The sequence below is a fragment of the Carcharhinus amblyrhynchos genome, chromosome 11 (genome assembly GCF_965287045.1).
Source record: "Carcharhinus amblyrhynchos chromosome 11, sCarAmb.v2.hapA, whole genome shotgun sequence".
Lineage (NCBI taxonomy): Eukaryota > Metazoa > Chordata > Chondrichthyes > Carcharhiniformes > Carcharhinidae > Carcharhinus > Carcharhinus amblyrhynchos.
In genome coordinates this window covers 67,103,179-67,121,204 of record NC_137334.1, presented here as the reverse complement: position 1 = coordinate 67,121,204, position 18,026 = coordinate 67,103,179, and the positions used below count along the sequence as shown (strand labels likewise).

The following is an 18,026-nucleotide window of genomic DNA, read 5'->3' as shown; positions in this document are numbered from 1 at the left end:
TTCGTTTATGGAGGTAGCTTGGAGATGTCCAAATTATTATCCTTGGTGAAGAGAATGTTAAGAGGAGATTTGGTAGAAGTATTCAAAATCATGAGGATTTTGGACAGAGTGGATAGGGAAAAGGTGTTTCCCTTGGTGAAAACGTCGAGAACCAGATGGCACAGATTTCATCTCACTGGAAAAGAAGCAACATTTCCACACAGCAAGTGGTTCAGAGCTGGAGTGATTGCCTGAGAATGTGGTGGCATGTTACAGATCACTCAGGGAATTCAAATTGCTATGGCAACGTGAACTTTTATATGCATGTTGCAGCCTGGAGCTATGGTAGAACATCCAATCACGTGGCTAAACAGAAATCCCTCCTACTGTCTGCCATTGGAAGAATTTACAGGTTGATAACCAAGTTGCTTGGTTACATTATATACATGTCTTCCTTAATGGGACTTGAACCCAGAGCGTCTGCATCAGAGAAAAGGATGCTGCCCGCTGCGCCACAAAACCTACTTCAGTATGGTGAAATCAGATTCAAAGGCAGTATTCCAGAGGGAATTATGCCATTATCTGAAAATAGAGAATATTCAGAATCAGTGGGAGGGGAGGGGGATTAGCACTGGGTGAATTGCTCTTTAGAAAACCAGCACAGGAATGATGGGCTGAATGGCCATTTTCTGTGCTGTTAACCATTCTATGGTTCTGATTGTTGAAGGTGTTTATAGGGGAAAAATAAATTACTGGCTTGCTTGATGTATCTGTGCACGGCATTATTGATCAACGTTTCCTCTCGTCCCACAGGGGCTTGGGAGGAGTGGGAAGCAAGAACATTCATCATCACAGCTATTAGGTGCTTATGTGTAACCCCTTGGCTAGAGTTTTCAGTAGGTCAGATTGTATCAGATAGAACAACATGTCCTTACGCAAACCTGTCAAACTCATTCTTTTTAGCGAATCCTCTTTCAGAAAAAAAAAAATTCGTCTTAAAGTGAATGCTTTCTGGAAGGTTAATTTTTCACAAAACATGTGAGACTGGCAAGGCACATTGCTTAATAATAAACCTTAAAGCTGCTTGAGTATGGCTTACTTTCATTTGCCCTAACCTCCAACACAGAGATTTTACATAAACAGAGATAATGGTTGATATTTTACAACCTCACTTGGGCAAGGCTCGTAAAATTCCACCCAAGACTAACAGAGAATTCCATTCTGCGTGACGTGTCCGCCCTGCTTTCAGGGCAGATGTGGTGGTGAAATTCTGGCAAATGAGTGGGATTTTACAGCCTCACTCGTCCCAAAACCACAAAATCCCACCCGAGATCAATGGACCTTCCCATTGTCCGCCCCTCCCCCATTCTGATTCCCATGGCGGGCGGGGCATTAGAATTCTAGCCAGTCTACTTCCCATTCTTAGTGGCTTTGGAGAAGGATAGTGTGTTTTCTTGAGCTGCTAAAGTTTAGCAGTTTAATGTTTTCTTGGCCACCTCAGAGGGATTAGTGTTAACCACATCATTGTTGCTCTGTTCAAGAAAGGATAGCAGATTTCTTTGACTAAATGGCATCAGTACCTTGCCGCGCCCGTAGCAGAATGTGCCGATCACGGAGAATAGCGTGCAGGCCTAGAAATATTGGTTTTGCTTCCGACAGCAAACAATTTGTGATTCTCCCAGATTCTTTCTAATGGCGCGAACTAGTTATTTTAAATTGCATTTAAATATGCATAGCCCATTCAAATCCCAGCACATGAAATTCTCTGGTCACGGCACAATCATGGAGAGAATCACTATTGGTCTCCACAAGCAGAGACCTAGTACAGTGGTCATGTTTGTTGGTTGGGGGCATGGCAGGCAGTGCCCACCTGGCACACAAGCAGTGACCATGGACAACCCGGGGGTGCCACTTGGGCCTGGGGCCTGTGTGGGTGCCATGATGGGGGGGGGGGGAGCGGGAGGAGGAGTTGTGTCGTGGGAGGGATGGAGTTGTGCAGGGTAAATCATGAAGCATGACTTTCTTGGGGGGCGGGGGGGTCATGTCAGGGGTCAAGACGGGTGCACATCAAGAGTCGAGCAGGAGGACCCATTGGGAGTGCCCTGATGCCACGATACTGACAACCCATGTCAGGGAGAGAGTGGGGGAACATGCCGCTGATTAGTGAGGCGGGATGGGTGGTTCCAATGTCCAGGGGGGGTGGAAACAGGTCTCTCAGTGCACCATGAGATCGAGGCACCTGAATGCTCTGAAGTCGGGCTCACCAGCATGGTTAGCATCCCTCCCACTCACACCCCCCTTCCTTCAATCCAACCCCCCCCTCCTCCCCCAGTACTGGTGTGAAACCCCCAACTCTCTGAAGAAGTGACAAGATTGTAGGATTGTGGCGTGGAGCGCTCCATTATTCATGCTGTTATGACTCTTAGCATTTCTTTGGGAAGTTTTGCCCGAACCAGCTGGTTCTAGTTTTTTTTCAAGTTTCTAAATTGATTTTTATTTTCATTGAATTCAAATGATAAGACTGCTATTCTGAGTTTTGAACTCGTATTGACAGAATTATTAGTCCAGGCCTTGGTATCACTTTGCTCGTAGAACAACAACATGACCTGTGCTACAACGCAAAATAGAACATACTGGAAAATCTCAGCAAGTCTGGCAGCATCTGTGGAGAGAGAACAGAGCTGACGTTTCTTGTCTGGATGACCCTTTGTCAGAGCTGAAGACAGTAGAAAATGGAATGAGATTTATATTGTTGTGCTGAGGATAGGGGGAAGCTGTAGGAGGTGGATAGAGAGCCACTGGTTAAAGATGGAGAGATTGACAAAGATGTCGTAGGCAAAAAGACAAAGGGAATGTAAATGGTGGTGATCATGGCTAAGAATGGTGCTAATTGTGGCCCGTTAAGAGATCAGAATGTGTAAATGGCAGAACAAAGGTGAGCGGTGTGAGAAAGGATGAGCTGAAACAGGTAACAGATGGCCCTAGTGGTGTGGGAGGAGGGGAGACAGTGAGAAAGGAAAAAACGATGGATAGCAAGATATAAAAAATGGAAGAAATGAAAATAACTTAAAAATAAATAAATGGGTAGAAATGGAATGAAGGGGGAGGATACAGTCCATGGCTTGAAGTTGTTGAACTCAGTGTTTAGTCTGGAAGGCAGTAAGGAGGCCAATTTGAAGATGAGATGCTGTTTCTCCAATTTGCATTGGGTTTCACTGGAACATTGCAAAAGCCAAAGACAACATGGACAGGAGAGCAGGGCAAGTGATAGAAAGATCTGGGTCGTGCTTGTGAATAAGAACATAAGAACATAAAAAATGGGAGCAGAAGTAGGCCATCTAGCCCTTCGAGCCTGCCCCGCCATTCAATAAGATCATGGCTGATCTGAAGTGGATCAGTTCCACTTTCCCGCCTTCTCCCCATAACCCTTAATTCCCCTGTCTATCAGAATTCTATCTACCCATGACTTAAATATATTCAATGATGTAGCCTCCACCACTTCAATGGGCAGAGAATTCCAGAGATTCACCACCCTTTGAGTGAAGAAGTTCCTCCTCAACTCTGTTCTAAACTGCACCCCCCCTCCCTTATTTTGAGGCTGTGCCCTCTAGTTCTGCTACCCTTTCTAAGCAGAAAGAATCTCTCTACCTCTACTCTATCTAGCCCCTTCATTATCTTGTAAGACTCTATAAGATCTCCCCTCAGCCTTCTAAACTCCAACGAGTACAGGCCCAGTCTATTTAATCTCTCCTCATCAGCTAACCCCCTCATCTCTGGTATCAGCCTGGTGAACCTTCTCTGTACTCCCTCCAAGGCCAATATATCCTTATGCAAATAAGGGGACCAATAAGGTAAACAGTTGAGGCCCCAGCACCGATCCCTGCGGCACTCCACTAGTCACCAACTGCCAACCAGAAAAGCACCCATTGATTCCAACTCTCTGCTTCCTGTTAGATAACCAATCCTCAATCTACGCTAACACTTTACCCCCAACTCCGTGTACCCTAATCTTCAGCAACCTTTTGTGAGGCATCTTATCGAACGCCTTCTGAAAATCTAAAAACACCACATCCACTGGTTCCCCTCTGTCTACCGCGCTAGTCACATCTTCATAAAAATCCAGTAAATTCATTAAACACGAATGGACCAAAGATGTTCTGCAAAGTGATCACCCGGTCTGCATTTGGTCTCTCCAATGTAGAGTAGATCACATTGGGAGCAGCGAATGCAATAGACCAGATTAAAGGAGGTGAAAGCATAAAAACAAAATACTGCGGATGCCAGAATTGAAACAAAAACAGAAAATGCTGGAAAATCTCAGCAGCTCTGACAGCATCTGTGGGGAGAGAGTAGAGCCAACACTTTGAGCTTAGAGATGACCCTTAGTCAGAGCTAAGAACAAATAGAATCAGCAGAGATTTATACTATTGGGGTGGGCTGGGAGAGGAATTGGACAAGGATGATGTATGTGAAGTGCTGCTTCGCCTGAATCAAGTGTTTAGGCCCTGGGGTGGTGAGCAGGGAGGAGGTAAAAGGGCAGCTGCCGCACCTTATGCGGTTGCAATATGACCCACTGTATCCTGCTACACGGAAGGTGGCATTCAACAGTTCTTTAAAGACGTTCGACAATCTGGTTAAAGCCGTGGCTTTAATGAACACTGTGGAAGCAATAATTTGGAATAGCAGACTGCAGTTCATGTAAAATCTGGACTCTGTCCCTTGTCATTATAATTCCTTCCTGATTCTGTGCTGGTATTCATCATTCTGACAGGAGTGATCCAGTAATTGAGTACTACAGTGAGCTTTTATCCTTCAGATTGGCAGGCAGCTCCGCTTGTTCTTAATGGAAAACATTCTTCAATGTGCTCGTTCTAGTTAAGAAGTACGCTGTGCAGATTGTACAATGGGCTGTGTAAAAAAAAAAAAATCTTCTTTCTTTTCATCCATATGCTTATAATGGTGGTCTGTGTCTCCTTTGCTCTGATTGTGATAATGTGGGTATGCCGGCGTTGGACTGGCGTAAACACAGTAAAAAGTCTGACAACACCAGGTTTTAGTCCAACCTATTTATTTGATAATATACTCACAAGCTTTCGGGGTTAGTCCCTTCGTCAGGTGAATGGAGAGCTCTTTATATGCTCTGTCTGAGGCCAGAACTCTCCATTCACCTGACGAAGGGACTAACCCCGAAAGCTTGTGAGTATATTATCAAATAAATAGGTTGGACTAAAACCTGGTGTTGTCAGACTTTTTACTGATTGTGATAAGCAGGGGTAGCACCACTGCTGGGAGGCGGGCAAGTGGCTCATGTCTTAATAGGAGGGGTTAGAATGCAGTAAGGGCATTCTGAATTCACCACTTTTTGTGGCTTATCTTGTCTCGTCTTTTTTGATGAGAAAGACTCTTTCATGTAAGGATGGAAGGTTTGTAGGTATAGTCCTACACGGCCTCACATTTGCTGAGGAAAACCCCCTTAGAACAAATCATTTTGTATTTTTTTTATTTTGGGATTAAAGAAACATTAATTTGTTCCTGTAAACCTATTGTTCTATAAAAAAAGACTTGTTCTAGAAAAAAAATTTATAATGTGTCACAGGCCCTTCTGGTATAGTTGGAGTTGGAGTAAGTAGGTTTTGGCGCATGCCTGAGCGAGGCAGGAAAATATTTGGTGATTACTTTAAGGTTGAATTTTCTTTGTGTCAGTATTCCATACTCTCTTTAGCCCATTTTTATATCAGTGTCCTATATTCTCTTTGGCTGAATAAGCAATGGCGGAACCTACTTAGAAACTTTGCTCCTGGAATGCAAAAAGATTTAGTGTATCCTTTAAAAAGGAGGAAGTTGATGTAGCTTTGATGCAGGAAACTCATCTAGATGACAAGGAGCACCTTAAATTGAAGTGGGACTGGATGGGCAGGTGATTTTTTTTTGCCTCATTCTTAGCCAGTAGCTGTGAGGTTGTTGTTTTAGTTAATAAGAATATGCCTTTTAGATTGGAGAATTTTAGATTAAGAATACATGGGCGAGGTATGTTACTCTTAAGGGACTGCTACACAGGGAAAGCATTTTGATAATGGCCGCCTATGGCCCCAGCTCCCTATATTATTCACCTGATTTTGTTACTAAAGTCTTTATGGATTTTGCTGAAGGCCATAGGTGGGGACTTCAACTGTCATCTTAATCCTTTGATGGACAGACTTCCCATAACTAGGAATTTTCCACTCAACAGGCAAAGGCATTGGTATGTGAAGAAATAATTACCAATGTAATTATTTTTTTTCATGCCAAAACAATATTACACTCAGTGGTCTCCAGCTCCATCGATACTATTTTGATCTCTGATCACGCCCCTGTCTTCCTGGAATTTTTATTGAAGAAGATTCATCCTTGGTCTAGGTCTTGGACATTTAATGCGTTGCTACTTAATGATCATGACTTTATCTCTTACTTTGAGGTTGAATTTGATCTCTTCTACTCGGTCAATTTTCTCTCTGAAGTAAGCCCCTCAATCCTGTGGGAAACCTGTAAGGCTTTTGTAAGGAGTTCAGTCAGTTCATATATGGCCAGCAAAAAGGGTAAAGTGCTGGTGTAACAGTGCCAGTTTGAAGTAAAATTGGCTGAAAAATAGAGGGAGTCTGATAAGAATCCTAGCCACTCGATGCTGAAAGAAATTAATGCAATCCAAATGGCACTGGACTCATTGCTGACTTAACATGCTGAGAAGAGTATAACGTTTGCCAAACAAAAACTACATGAGTTTGGAAATAAACCAAGTAGCTATTTGGCTGTCTTTACTAAGAAGAAGGTAGGCTCTAGAGCTGTTTGCTCCATGCTATATTCTAAGGGTAATAGAATGATTAAGACGGGGGATATTAATAAGCCTTTAAAAGCTCATTGCTGATTTATATAAAACAGATCAGTTTGGAGATGCACTAGTAAACAATGAAACATTTCTTTTCGTTTAAACTCCCAACAATTTCTAAGGACCCTAAATGCCCCTATTTCTGAAGGGGAAGTGGTTGTTGCCTTGAGCTATCTCCAATCTGGTAAGCCTCTTGGGCTTGATGGTTTTCAGAGTTTAACAAGGAATTTAAAGACTTGTGAATAGATCCTCTGATCAGCATGCATAATCATTCATCTGAAGCAGCTCTGCTACCTGATTTGCTTCGAGAAGTGAATATCGTTAATTTTGAAGACAGGCAAGAATCCTGAGGGATGTACATCCAACAGACCAATTTCATTCTGGAATTTAGATTGAAAATATCCACTCTTTTATTTTCCAGGGTGATCAGACTGGGTTCATAAAAGGCATGAATTTGTGTAACAATGTTCAGAGGTATTCAGGACTCTCTTAAGGTTAACATGCAGGATCAGTTGGCTGTTAGGAAGGCAAATTCAATGTTACCATTCATTTCCAGAAGGCTAGAATACAAGAGATGGGATGTACTGCTGAGACTGTATAAGGCTCTGGTCAGACCCCATTTAGAATATTGTGAGCAGTTTTGGGTCCTATACCTAAGGAAGGACATGCTGGCCTTGGAGGGGGTCCAGAGGACATTCACAAGAATGATTCCAGGAATAAAGGGTTTGTCATATGAGGGGAGTTAAGGAATCCATGTCTATATTCAGTGGAGTTTAGAAGGATGAAAGGGGATCAAATTGAAATTTACAGAATACTGAGATGCATAGATAAAGTGGATGTTTCCACTTGCGGGAGAGATAGAACTCAAGGGCACAACCTCAGAACCATAGAAACCCTACAGTACAGAAAGAGGCCCTTCGGCCTATCGAGTCTGCACCAAACACAATCCCACCCAGGCCCTATCCCCAAATCCCTACATATTATACCCACTAATCCCTCTAACCTACACATCCCTGGACACTAAGGGGCAATTTCTTAGCATGGCCAATCAACCTAACCCCCACATCTTTGGACTGTGGGAGGAAACTGGAGTACCCAGAGGACACCCATACAGACACAAGGAGAATGTGCAAACTCCACACATACAGTGACCCGAGCTGGGAATCGAACCCAGGACCCTGGAGCTGTGAAGCAGCAGTGCTAACCACTGTGCTACCATGCCGCCTCAGAGTGAAGGGACACTCCTTTAAAACTGAGATAAGGAGGAATTTCTTCAGCCAGAGAGTGGTGAATCTGTGGAACTCATTGCCACAAGACGGCTATGGAGGCCAGGTCCTTGAGTGTCTTTAATTCAGAGCTGGATAGCTTCTTAATCAATAAGAGGATCAAGGGTTAGGGGATAAGGCAGGAGAATGGGGATGAGAATCACATCAGCCATGATTGAATGGTGGAGCAGACTCTATGGGCTGAATGGCCTAATTCTGTTTGTATACCTTACAGTCTCTTATGGTCTAAATATTATTCAGGTCTTCCAAAAGCAGGCGACAGATAGCTTAATGATCTCATTTAATGCAGAGAAAGCTTTTGAATGGGTGAAATTGAATTATTTGTGCTATGTGCTGCAGAAATTTGGGCTGGGAGAGGAGTTTGCTAAGTGGATATATGTGCTTTAAAAAAGTCCACTGGTGGCAGTTCTTACTAACAGTTATAGATCTGATCATTTTAGTCTTCAACGAGGGACTAGGCAGGGTTGCCAATTATCCTCAATGTTGTTTGCAATAGCATTTGAATCCCTAGTGGAGGCAATTAGACATAGTCCTTCAGTATGCAGGTGGCACAATTGCCTTACAGCACCAAGGACCTGGGTTCAATTCCCGGCTGAGGTGACTGTTTGTGTGGAGTCTGCATGTTCTCCTTGTGTCTGTGCGCGTTTTCTTTGGGTGCTCTGGTTTCCTCCCACAATCCAAAAGACATGCAGGTTAGATGGATTGGCCATGCTAAATTCTCCCTTAGTGTACCCGAATATGCTGGAGTGTGTGGCAACTAGGGGATTTTCAGAGTAACTTCATTGCAATGTTAACGTAAGCCTATTTGTGACGCTAATACATAAACTTCTTAAGTATTTGGGTTGTCTAGTGGTAGAAAGAACATAAGATCACATTGTATGTGGATGGTGTGTTACTGGTTGTGTCTAAACTAAATGCCTCTGTTCCTGCAATTATTGATATTGTCGGAAGGTCTGACTCCTTTTTCGGCTATAAAAATAATCTTGCAAAATCTGAGGCTATGCCTCTGAGAAGGCTTAGAGGGAGATTGCTCCACCTTGCTCCCTTTCCATTTAGATGGTTTTAGAACCACCCTGAAATTCCCAGCTTCTTTTCCCTATTCCAGACTGTCGTCTTAACCCCAACTTCCCTGCTTCCTCCATCATGTCCAACATCAACGACAAAAACTTTGTTGTCCGTGAGATTGAAACCATCAGCTGCCACTGTCATTTTTTTATTCTTTGATGGAATGTGGGCATGACTGGCAAAAAGCCAGCATTTATTACTCATTCCTCATTGCTCTTATTCTGAGTGGCTCACTAGGCCCTTTCAGAAAGTGGTTAAGAGCCAATTGCATTGCTGTGGATCTGGAACCACATGTATACTTCCATAAAGGACATTATTTTTATGGTGATTGATGGCAGCTTCAAAAACACCATTACTGTGGCCAGCTTTATGTTTCAGATATGTTTAATTTAATTTAAAGTCCACCAGCCATGGTGAGATTTGAACCAGTGTCTCCAGATAATGAGCCTGTGTCCAGAAGTGGATTTATAGTTCGTGGAGCCCCGTGCTCACCTTCATTTCTGGCCACCTGCTTGCCTTGCCTGCTCAGTGGCTAATCTCAGGGCTAGATTCAGCAGTTGTGCTTCATGCACTTGTGACTGTTGGATAGTGTCCACTAGAGCTGGCGCCTGGCACAAGATTGCTCACCTACTTGGCTCCTTGTGGCTTGATTTGCAAATTTGTAGCAGCCTCTCCTGCTCCTCTCCTCAGTCTCATGTGTGCGCACACCTCAAGTTAACCAGTTTTCCTGCCTTGCAGACTCACCAATCGGAGTCAGATTTCGCCCTGCACTTGCTACTGATAGGCTCATTGAACCTATCATCAGCAAACGCAATGTAATTAGCCTCCAACTGGATGTCCAGTGCATTAGCCCGGCGTGGGGCCCCCCCTATTGGAGCCCTGTGCCTAATCACTATGGGCATGATCTTATCAGCTCCCACTGCAGCAAAGTTGGAGAATTTGGCGCCTAGCCAAATCTCTGTTCACTGCAGCAGGATGGGAAAATCCCACTGGTGTAAATGGTGATAACATTCTGGCTTATCTGTTCCATTGTAAATCTGCCTCTGTTCTCAGTCTTTGGGTAACTGATCTAATGACATTACCACAACACCACCATCCCCCTCTATTCCTCACCAGGTGAAACTTTCATATGATTCTCCTGAACTCCAGTCTTTTTCCAATTTCTTTCTTCCCTTTCCTCAGACCCTTTCAGTGCACATCTGATCCATCAAAACCTGTTTCCTGCTTCATTGATCCTAATCACACTAAACTACTGACCATCCAACTTCGTTATACAACACTAAAATATTGCAGATGCTGGAAATCTGAAATAAAAACAGAAAATCTGAAACAAAAACTGTTGTGATGCACAGATCTGCAAAGTGTTTCTCTCTGCATAGATACTGCCTGACCTACTGAGTATTTCCAACATTTTCTGCTTTTATGAACCCAACTTCCTTCCTGGCTTCTGCATTAGCTGATAATAGAACAAAGAACAATACAGCACAGGAACAGGCCCTTCAGCCCTCCGAGCCTGCACCGATCATATGTTCCTAATTAGACCATCGTTTGTATCCCTCTATTCCCAGTCTGTTCATGTGGCTATCTAGATGAGACTTAAGTGATCCTAACATGTCTGCCTCAACCACCTTACGTGGTAGTGCATTCCAGGCCCCCACACCCTCTGTGTAAAAAAAAAAAGTCCCCTACATATCTGTATTGAACCTTGCTCCCCTTACCTTGAACTTCTGACCCCTTGTGTTTATCACTTCTGACCTGGGAAAAAGCTTCCAGCTGTTCACCCTGTCTATGCCCTTCATAATTTTATAAAGTTCTTTCAGGGAGAACAACCCTAGTTTACTCAATCTCACCTCATAGCTAAGACCCTCCATACCAGGCAACATCCTGGTAAACATTTTCTGTACTCTCTCCAAAGCTTCCACATCCTTCTGGTAGTGTGGTGAGCAGAACTGGACACAATATTCCAAATGTGGCCCAACCAATGTTCTATATAACTGCAATATCATATGCCAACTTTTATACTCGATGCCCTGTCCAATAAAGGCAAGCATACCATTTGCCATCTTCACTACCTTTTCCACCTGTACTGCCACCTTTAAGGATCTGTGGACTTGCACACCCAGATCCCTCTGTGTGTCTATACTCCTGATGGTTCTGTCATTTATTGTATAGCTCCCCGCTGCATTAGATCTACCAAGATGCATCACTTCACATTTATCTGGATTAAAATCCATCTGCCATTTCTCCGCCCAATTTTCCAGCCTATTGATATCCTGCTGTATTCTCTGACGATGTTCATCACTATCCGCAACTACAGCAATCTTTGTGTCGTCCGCAAACTTACTAATCAAACCAGCTATATCTTCTTCCAAATCACTTATATATGTCACAAACAGCACAGGTCCCAGTACAGAGCCCTGTGGAACAGCACTGGTCACCACTAATCAGAAAAAGACCCCTCCACTGCTACCCTCTGTCTTCCATGGCCAAGCCAGCTCTTTACCCATCTAGCTAGTTCACCTTTGATCCCGTGAGACTTAACCTTTTATACCAGCCTGTCAAGTGCTTTACTAAAATTCATGTAGACGACATCCACGACCCTTCCATTGTCAATCATTTTTGTCACCTCCTCAAAAAACGCAACCAAATTTGTGAGGCATGACCTCCCTCATACAAAACCATGTTGTTTATTGCTAATGAGACTATTTCAGTTCTAAATGTGTATAGATCCTATCTCTAAGAATCTTCTCCAAGATATTGTTAACAGTTCTCTGTCTACTGTCCCCCACTTATTCAAACCTGCCTCATTTCTCCTCTCATTCAATAATCAACCCTTCTGGTCTCATCTCCAACTCCCTTTCATCTCCAAACTTTATGAACATGTTGCTGTCTCTCAAATCCATGGTTATCCAGAAGTCCATGATTGAATTCATCCAATCAGGTTTCTGCCATGGCTTTGGTATCAAAATGGCTCTTATAATATCACAAATGCCAGTATTACTCATCACCATTCTTACTCTGCGTCCTTCTTGACCTGTACACCAAGTGGTCAAGTGATGATGTGGCCACTAAAGGGTCATGTAAGGGTCACAGCATGGGTGTCCTCCCCAGAGTGCAATTACGGTACAAGTTTGGAGTAGCTGCTCAGCTAGTGAATAAAGTAATGTTTGTTAGAAGTCCTGGATTGCCAGCTTTTGGGAACCCAGCACTTTGCTATGACCGATCTGCAGCCTTTGACATAGATGATCACACTATCCTTCTCCAGTGCCTCCATTATTGTCCAGCTGGGTGCGGTTGCCTTTGCCTGTTTTCATGTATCAAGCCAGTTGTAGCCAGCCTCCCATAGTTGACCTTCTGTAAACTTGTCTTTCATTGCTGGCCTAGCTCACACTCAGTCCCATTCACCTATCACCTCTATGCTTGCTGCCCTACATTGACACCCAGTTAATCAAAGCTTCAGTTTTAAGTGCTCAATCTCTTCATGGCCACACCTTCCTCCCAAACTCTGTAGTTTTTTTCTGATCTCACAGCCATCTGTGACACAATCCTCAATCCCTGGCCTCATGAATATAACTGATTTTATTTGCTCGGCTATTGGCAGCAGTACTGCTAGCTGTTGAGGCCTGAAGCTCTGAAGTTCCCTCCCTAAACCTCTCCATCTTTCTACTTCTCTCACCTCCTTTAAAATCTTTCTTTAAATCAATCTCTTTGACCAAACTACTTCTATTAAAAAAGCCCTAAGAGTTCTCTATGTCAGTCAGTGACAACATTTGTTTGATTCACCTGATGAAGGAGCAGTGCTCTGAAAGCTCGTGATTCCAAATAAACCTGTTGCACTTTAACCTGGTGTTGCGAAACTTCTTACTGTGCCCATCCGAGACCAACGTCGGCATCTCCACATCATAACATTTGTTTGACACATCTATGACTAATACAACACTACTAACACGGAACAACTAGATGTCAAATTTGCAATTCTCAGCCAGTTGGCAGTTCCCTCATCAGTCTGGTGTAGGACAGTGGGACTACCTGCTGAAGCACAGGCCAGGGCAGTTGAACAAAGAAAATGACAGCACAGGAACAGGCCCTTTGGCCCTCCATGCCTGCACTGACCATGCTGCCCAACTGAACTAAAGCCCCCTATCTTCTGGGGACCATACCCCTCTATCCCATCCTATTTATGTATTTGTCAAGATGCCCCTTAAAAGTCACTATCATTTCTGCTTCCACTACCTCCTCTGGCAGTGAGTTCCAGGCACCCATCACCCTCTATGTAAAAAAAAAATACATGCCTTGTACATCTCCTTCAAACCATGCTCCTTGCACCTTAAACCTATGCCCCCGAGTAATTGACTCTTCCACCCTGGGAAAAAGCTTCTGACTATCCGCTCTATCCATGCCTCTCATAACCTTGTAGACTTCTCACATTTCTCAAGTAAAAAAAAATAGAAATTATCCCTACAAGTATAATCTTGTTGATTATATAAACCCTGATTTGCACTTCACCAGTTGCTGCAGGAGTGAGTCACCGGTGTTGCAGCAGGGTCCAACCCAGTGTGGAAGCTGTTCAATTTGACCCATTCGCCATGTCACGCCTGTGTTCTACCACAGGTCCTTGATAACACTGCTGTGAGTGCCTTGGGAAGCTTTATTGGATTAAAGGCACTGTACAATACAAATTGTTAACCTGTGAAGTTGTTCTGGTACGATATTATTCATAAAATCTAGTGAATGAAGAACTCTCAGTAAGTCTGTTGTGATATGTACAGAGTTACTTCTACTTTCTAATGGATGAAGATTTATTGGAAAACATCCCTCTTCTTCTGTTTCATGATTGGACTTGAGGATTCACCCATCGTCAGTCTAAAATCTGGCACTTAGTAAATTATTCTTTTGGACATAATGCTGCTATTTTCATGAAGGTGTATGTTTTTAGCGGGACAGATTAATGAATTCCTTCTCAGGGTTGGGTGTATTCTGACTGAGTTCGTATTTCTGATGATTGAAAGTTTTGTCTATGATTCAGGTCAACTTTAGAGACAGGATCTACTTGTATGTGCAGTACTGTACTCTAATATCTGCTCCATAGATCACTTTGGAAATGAGCAGTGGAATAAGGAGAGCTGCACTGTGAAGACGTTCCTTAAAAGTCACTACCGTAACCGCTTCCACTACCTTCCCCGACAGTGAGTTCCAGGCACCCGCCACTTACTGTGTTTAAAAAAAAAACTTGCTTTGTACATCTCCTTCAAACCTTGCCCCTCGCACATTTAAACCTATGCCCCCTGAGTAATTGACTCTTCCACCCTGGGGAAAAGCTTCTGACTATCTACTCTGTCCATACCCCTCATAATCTTATAGACTTCTCACATTTCTCAAGTAAAAAAACTATAGAAATGATCCCTAAAAGTATAGTCTTGTTGATTATATGTACCCTTATTTGCACTTCACCAGTTGCTGCAGTAGTGAGTCACGGTGTTGCAGCAGGGTCCAACCCAGTGTGGGAGCTGTTCAGTTTGACCCATTTGCGATGCCGAATGGGAAGCTATCATTTTAATGAAGATTTGAAAGATTATTTATAAGGGGACAAAAAAAAAATCCCATAAAGTACGGAAACAGGTATCATTGGGAATTGGGTAACCCTCAATTTAGAAGACCATTACCCCTGTTTGGAAAGCACATCATTATAATAATTAAATATTTAAACAGGGTTTAATAATCATATTTTTGGAGTGATTTAAATGGAATTAATACTCCCCTCCTTTCAGATTTTGCTCTTTACTGTAAAATATTTTTCTCCCACATAATTGCTGTGTTATTGATGGAAAGTCAGAAAATTGCAGGCCTGATGGCTCTAATAATGCTGCTGGTTTATTTTACATGCCAAAGATGGAATACTGCTTGGAACACAGCAGAATAATAGTGGGATCTGTAGGAAGTGGTGACAATGCACTGGTCTATTGGCTCCAAATATTGTAATTGACTGCAGCTGCTGTTCATTAAAGTCAAATAAAATGCATCTAATGCCTTTAATCACAAGATTCGTTCAGTGGAAGTTGATCCATTTCAAAGGCTTTGGCAACGGGAAAGGTCAATTTCCAAGTTGCAACAAAGGGAGAAGCTTGACCACAGTGCCATTCTGCTCTCTTCTCCACCGCGCCCCCCCCCCGCCCCCACCTCCTCCACCACAGTAAAGATGGAGTAGGGGCTTTATCCTCTTGCTACCTCTGGCCAAATGCACTTTTAAATGGCAGGTGGTAAGAGTGCTGATGCTTGACTGCAATCAAAGATGTTGAATAGCTGATTGAGGTCCAGTAAAGTATTTTTTACAAAACTTTCTAGTAGCCAAGAGAATCAGTAGTGCCTCTCTGGATCACACAAATAAACCTTGGCATCCCCCAGTCTTCCCGTACACTTCATAGGATCAATACAGAAGGAATCCATTCAGCCCATCAAGTCTGCACTACTCCCTGAAAGAGCATCTTACAGAGGTGGGCAACCCTGTGCTCATAACCCCATGCATTTACCGTGTCTAATCTACTTAACCTACACATCTTTGGACACTAAGGGGAAGTTTAGCATGGCCAATTCACCTAACCTGTACATCTTTAAATTGTGGGAGGAAACTGGAGCATCTAGAGGAAGCCCACACAGACATGGGGAGAACATGCAAACTCCAGACAATCACCCAAGGCCAGAATCAAACCCAGGTCCCTGGCGCTGTGAGACAGCAGTGCTAACCACTGTACCGTCGTCATCTCCTCCTCATCATCCATGATCTCTGAAAAACTTCCTTTGTGTCAGGGATTTGGTTGAGGGCAGAGCATCTCCTGCTGCCTGAATTTTACTGCTGGATAGTTACTTCCTGCCAATGTCTAGATCACATTGATAGGGTATTTGGACAGTGGAATGTTATGCTGTTGTGTCTGATGTGTGATTGATTGTGAGGCCCTGTTCCCTTCCAGAATATAAAATTAACTCCAACTGAGTTTATATTTTAAAGATTGGGGAGAAACTCAACTGCAGCTGAGATACTGAAAAGGTAGTAATGGATTTATTATACACTTCGACTGACACTTGGACAGGGTGACAATCAAGGCCTGAGTTGCTACCACCACCACCAACACCTGCCTCCCCACACCATGCTTCTTGTTATCTGCCGAAATTGAATATCACTTCCATTTACTCTGCATTTTTTAAATGCAGTAAATATTGTGCCAAGTCTTGTGTACTTAATAACTGATTTCTGAATTCAAGTCGAAGTATGACTTTGTTGTTTCTTTGCAAGGAACATCAAACATTATGTTTGACCGTTTAATTGGGAAGATTGGATGGCGTCATGTAAGAAGTTCTTTCTAGACTGGCAATCCAACTTCCAATCATGAACACTTACAGCAGATAAATAAATGGCCATGAACTGATTTCTCCGCAGTAAAGGTTTTTCCAACACCTACTGTCAAGACTATAACTGCCCTGTGACTGCTTGTATTTGTCCTTTGGGAATATTACTTTGCTGTGAGCTGTGCATTCATCTGGTTTTTGGTCTGACACTGACTGCAAGTGTGGAGTGACTAGTGCATAAGTATTAACATTAAGTGCCAATGCAGTTTGTGTGCCGGTCAGAACAGTCGTAGTGCCCTGTCATCATTGTCTGGTGCTAAGATTGCCTGACTCAGCATGATGGATATTACAGTTGCTTAGGCTAAGAAAGAGTGGAATCAATTGGGGTTTCTGCTCCTGATTTATCCACTGACAGCTGCTGAAAAATATCTCTATGTATGGTTTCCAGCATAAGACATAATTAGGCTTTTGTAAAATTACAAAAAGAAAGGCTGTCCCTGGAAAGGATCTTGAATGTTGGAATATTGTATGATACAAAACTCAGGTGACCTGGTGTTATCATGGTGGGCTGTTCAGACCTGCATCAAACATTGTTGCTCTTAGGCTGATTGATGTAACAAATTATCCCTAAACTGATCTTCCCCAATAGGTGTAGACAAAGGTCATAGGTGGAGGAGGGCACTCATAATGTTAAAATGGCGGCGCGGGCTCTTTGGGCCGAAGGGCCTGTTTCCCGAGCTGTGTTGTTCTTTGTTCTTTGCTCTACGTACTGATTTTTCTATTTCTGCTTGACCATGCTTAGCTTAAGTAAGCATATGTGTGCATTTCAGTGATGCCAAGTGCTCTTGGAAAACTGTCAATAATCAAAACAGAAAGTCTTGTTGCCTGAATCTCTTGCTGCTATAACTTGGTGCCAAAATGTACTTAGCAAAGCCTCAATGACTTTTGGATATTTATGAAGCACTAAAGAAAGATTTATTCTTGTTGCACCTGCAGTGGTAGTTTGAAGGAAAACTGAAGCATACAAAATAAGGGTTGTGGCCACATTATGCAGCACATTTGGGCTGTGCTAGAAATGGATCGTGTCTAGTTCATTTTCACAAAGTGGAACTTGGCAACTACCAGCTGTTTCAAACATTGCTCTCCAAATCTCATCCAGCTTGTTACTCTTGAAGCAAATCGATGCATTCCTATGGGTGTCTTGTTTCAAGTTTGCAAAGATTTTGTGCAGCTTCTATTCCCTCTCAGACATCTTGTCTTTGCACAGATAGGCAGACATTAGATTATTAGAAAAGCATTTGTGTGCCAGCCATGACTCAGTTAGTAGTGCTCTTACCTCTGCATCAAAAGGCTGAGTGTTTAAGTCTAACTTAAAAGACTTGGGCACAAAACTATAGGCTGTCACTCCAGTGCAGTACTGAGGAAGTGCTGCACTGTTGTGCAATCTTTTAGATGAGACATCAAACTGAGGGCCAATCTGGCTTCTCAGGAAG

General features: G+C 43.1%; 1 protein-coding gene and 1 pseudogene across 3 annotated transcripts in view; one reads left to right on the top strand and one right to left on the bottom strand.

Moving 5' to 3' along the window:
- tmem163a (transmembrane protein 163a) overlaps nucleotides 1-18,026 on the top strand; it is a 155,622-nt gene that overhangs the window by 52,669 nt on the left and 84,927 nt on the right. The window lies entirely within an intron of this gene.
- LOC145350389 (small nucleolar RNA U3) lies at nucleotides 14,513-14,611 on the bottom strand (annotated as a pseudogene).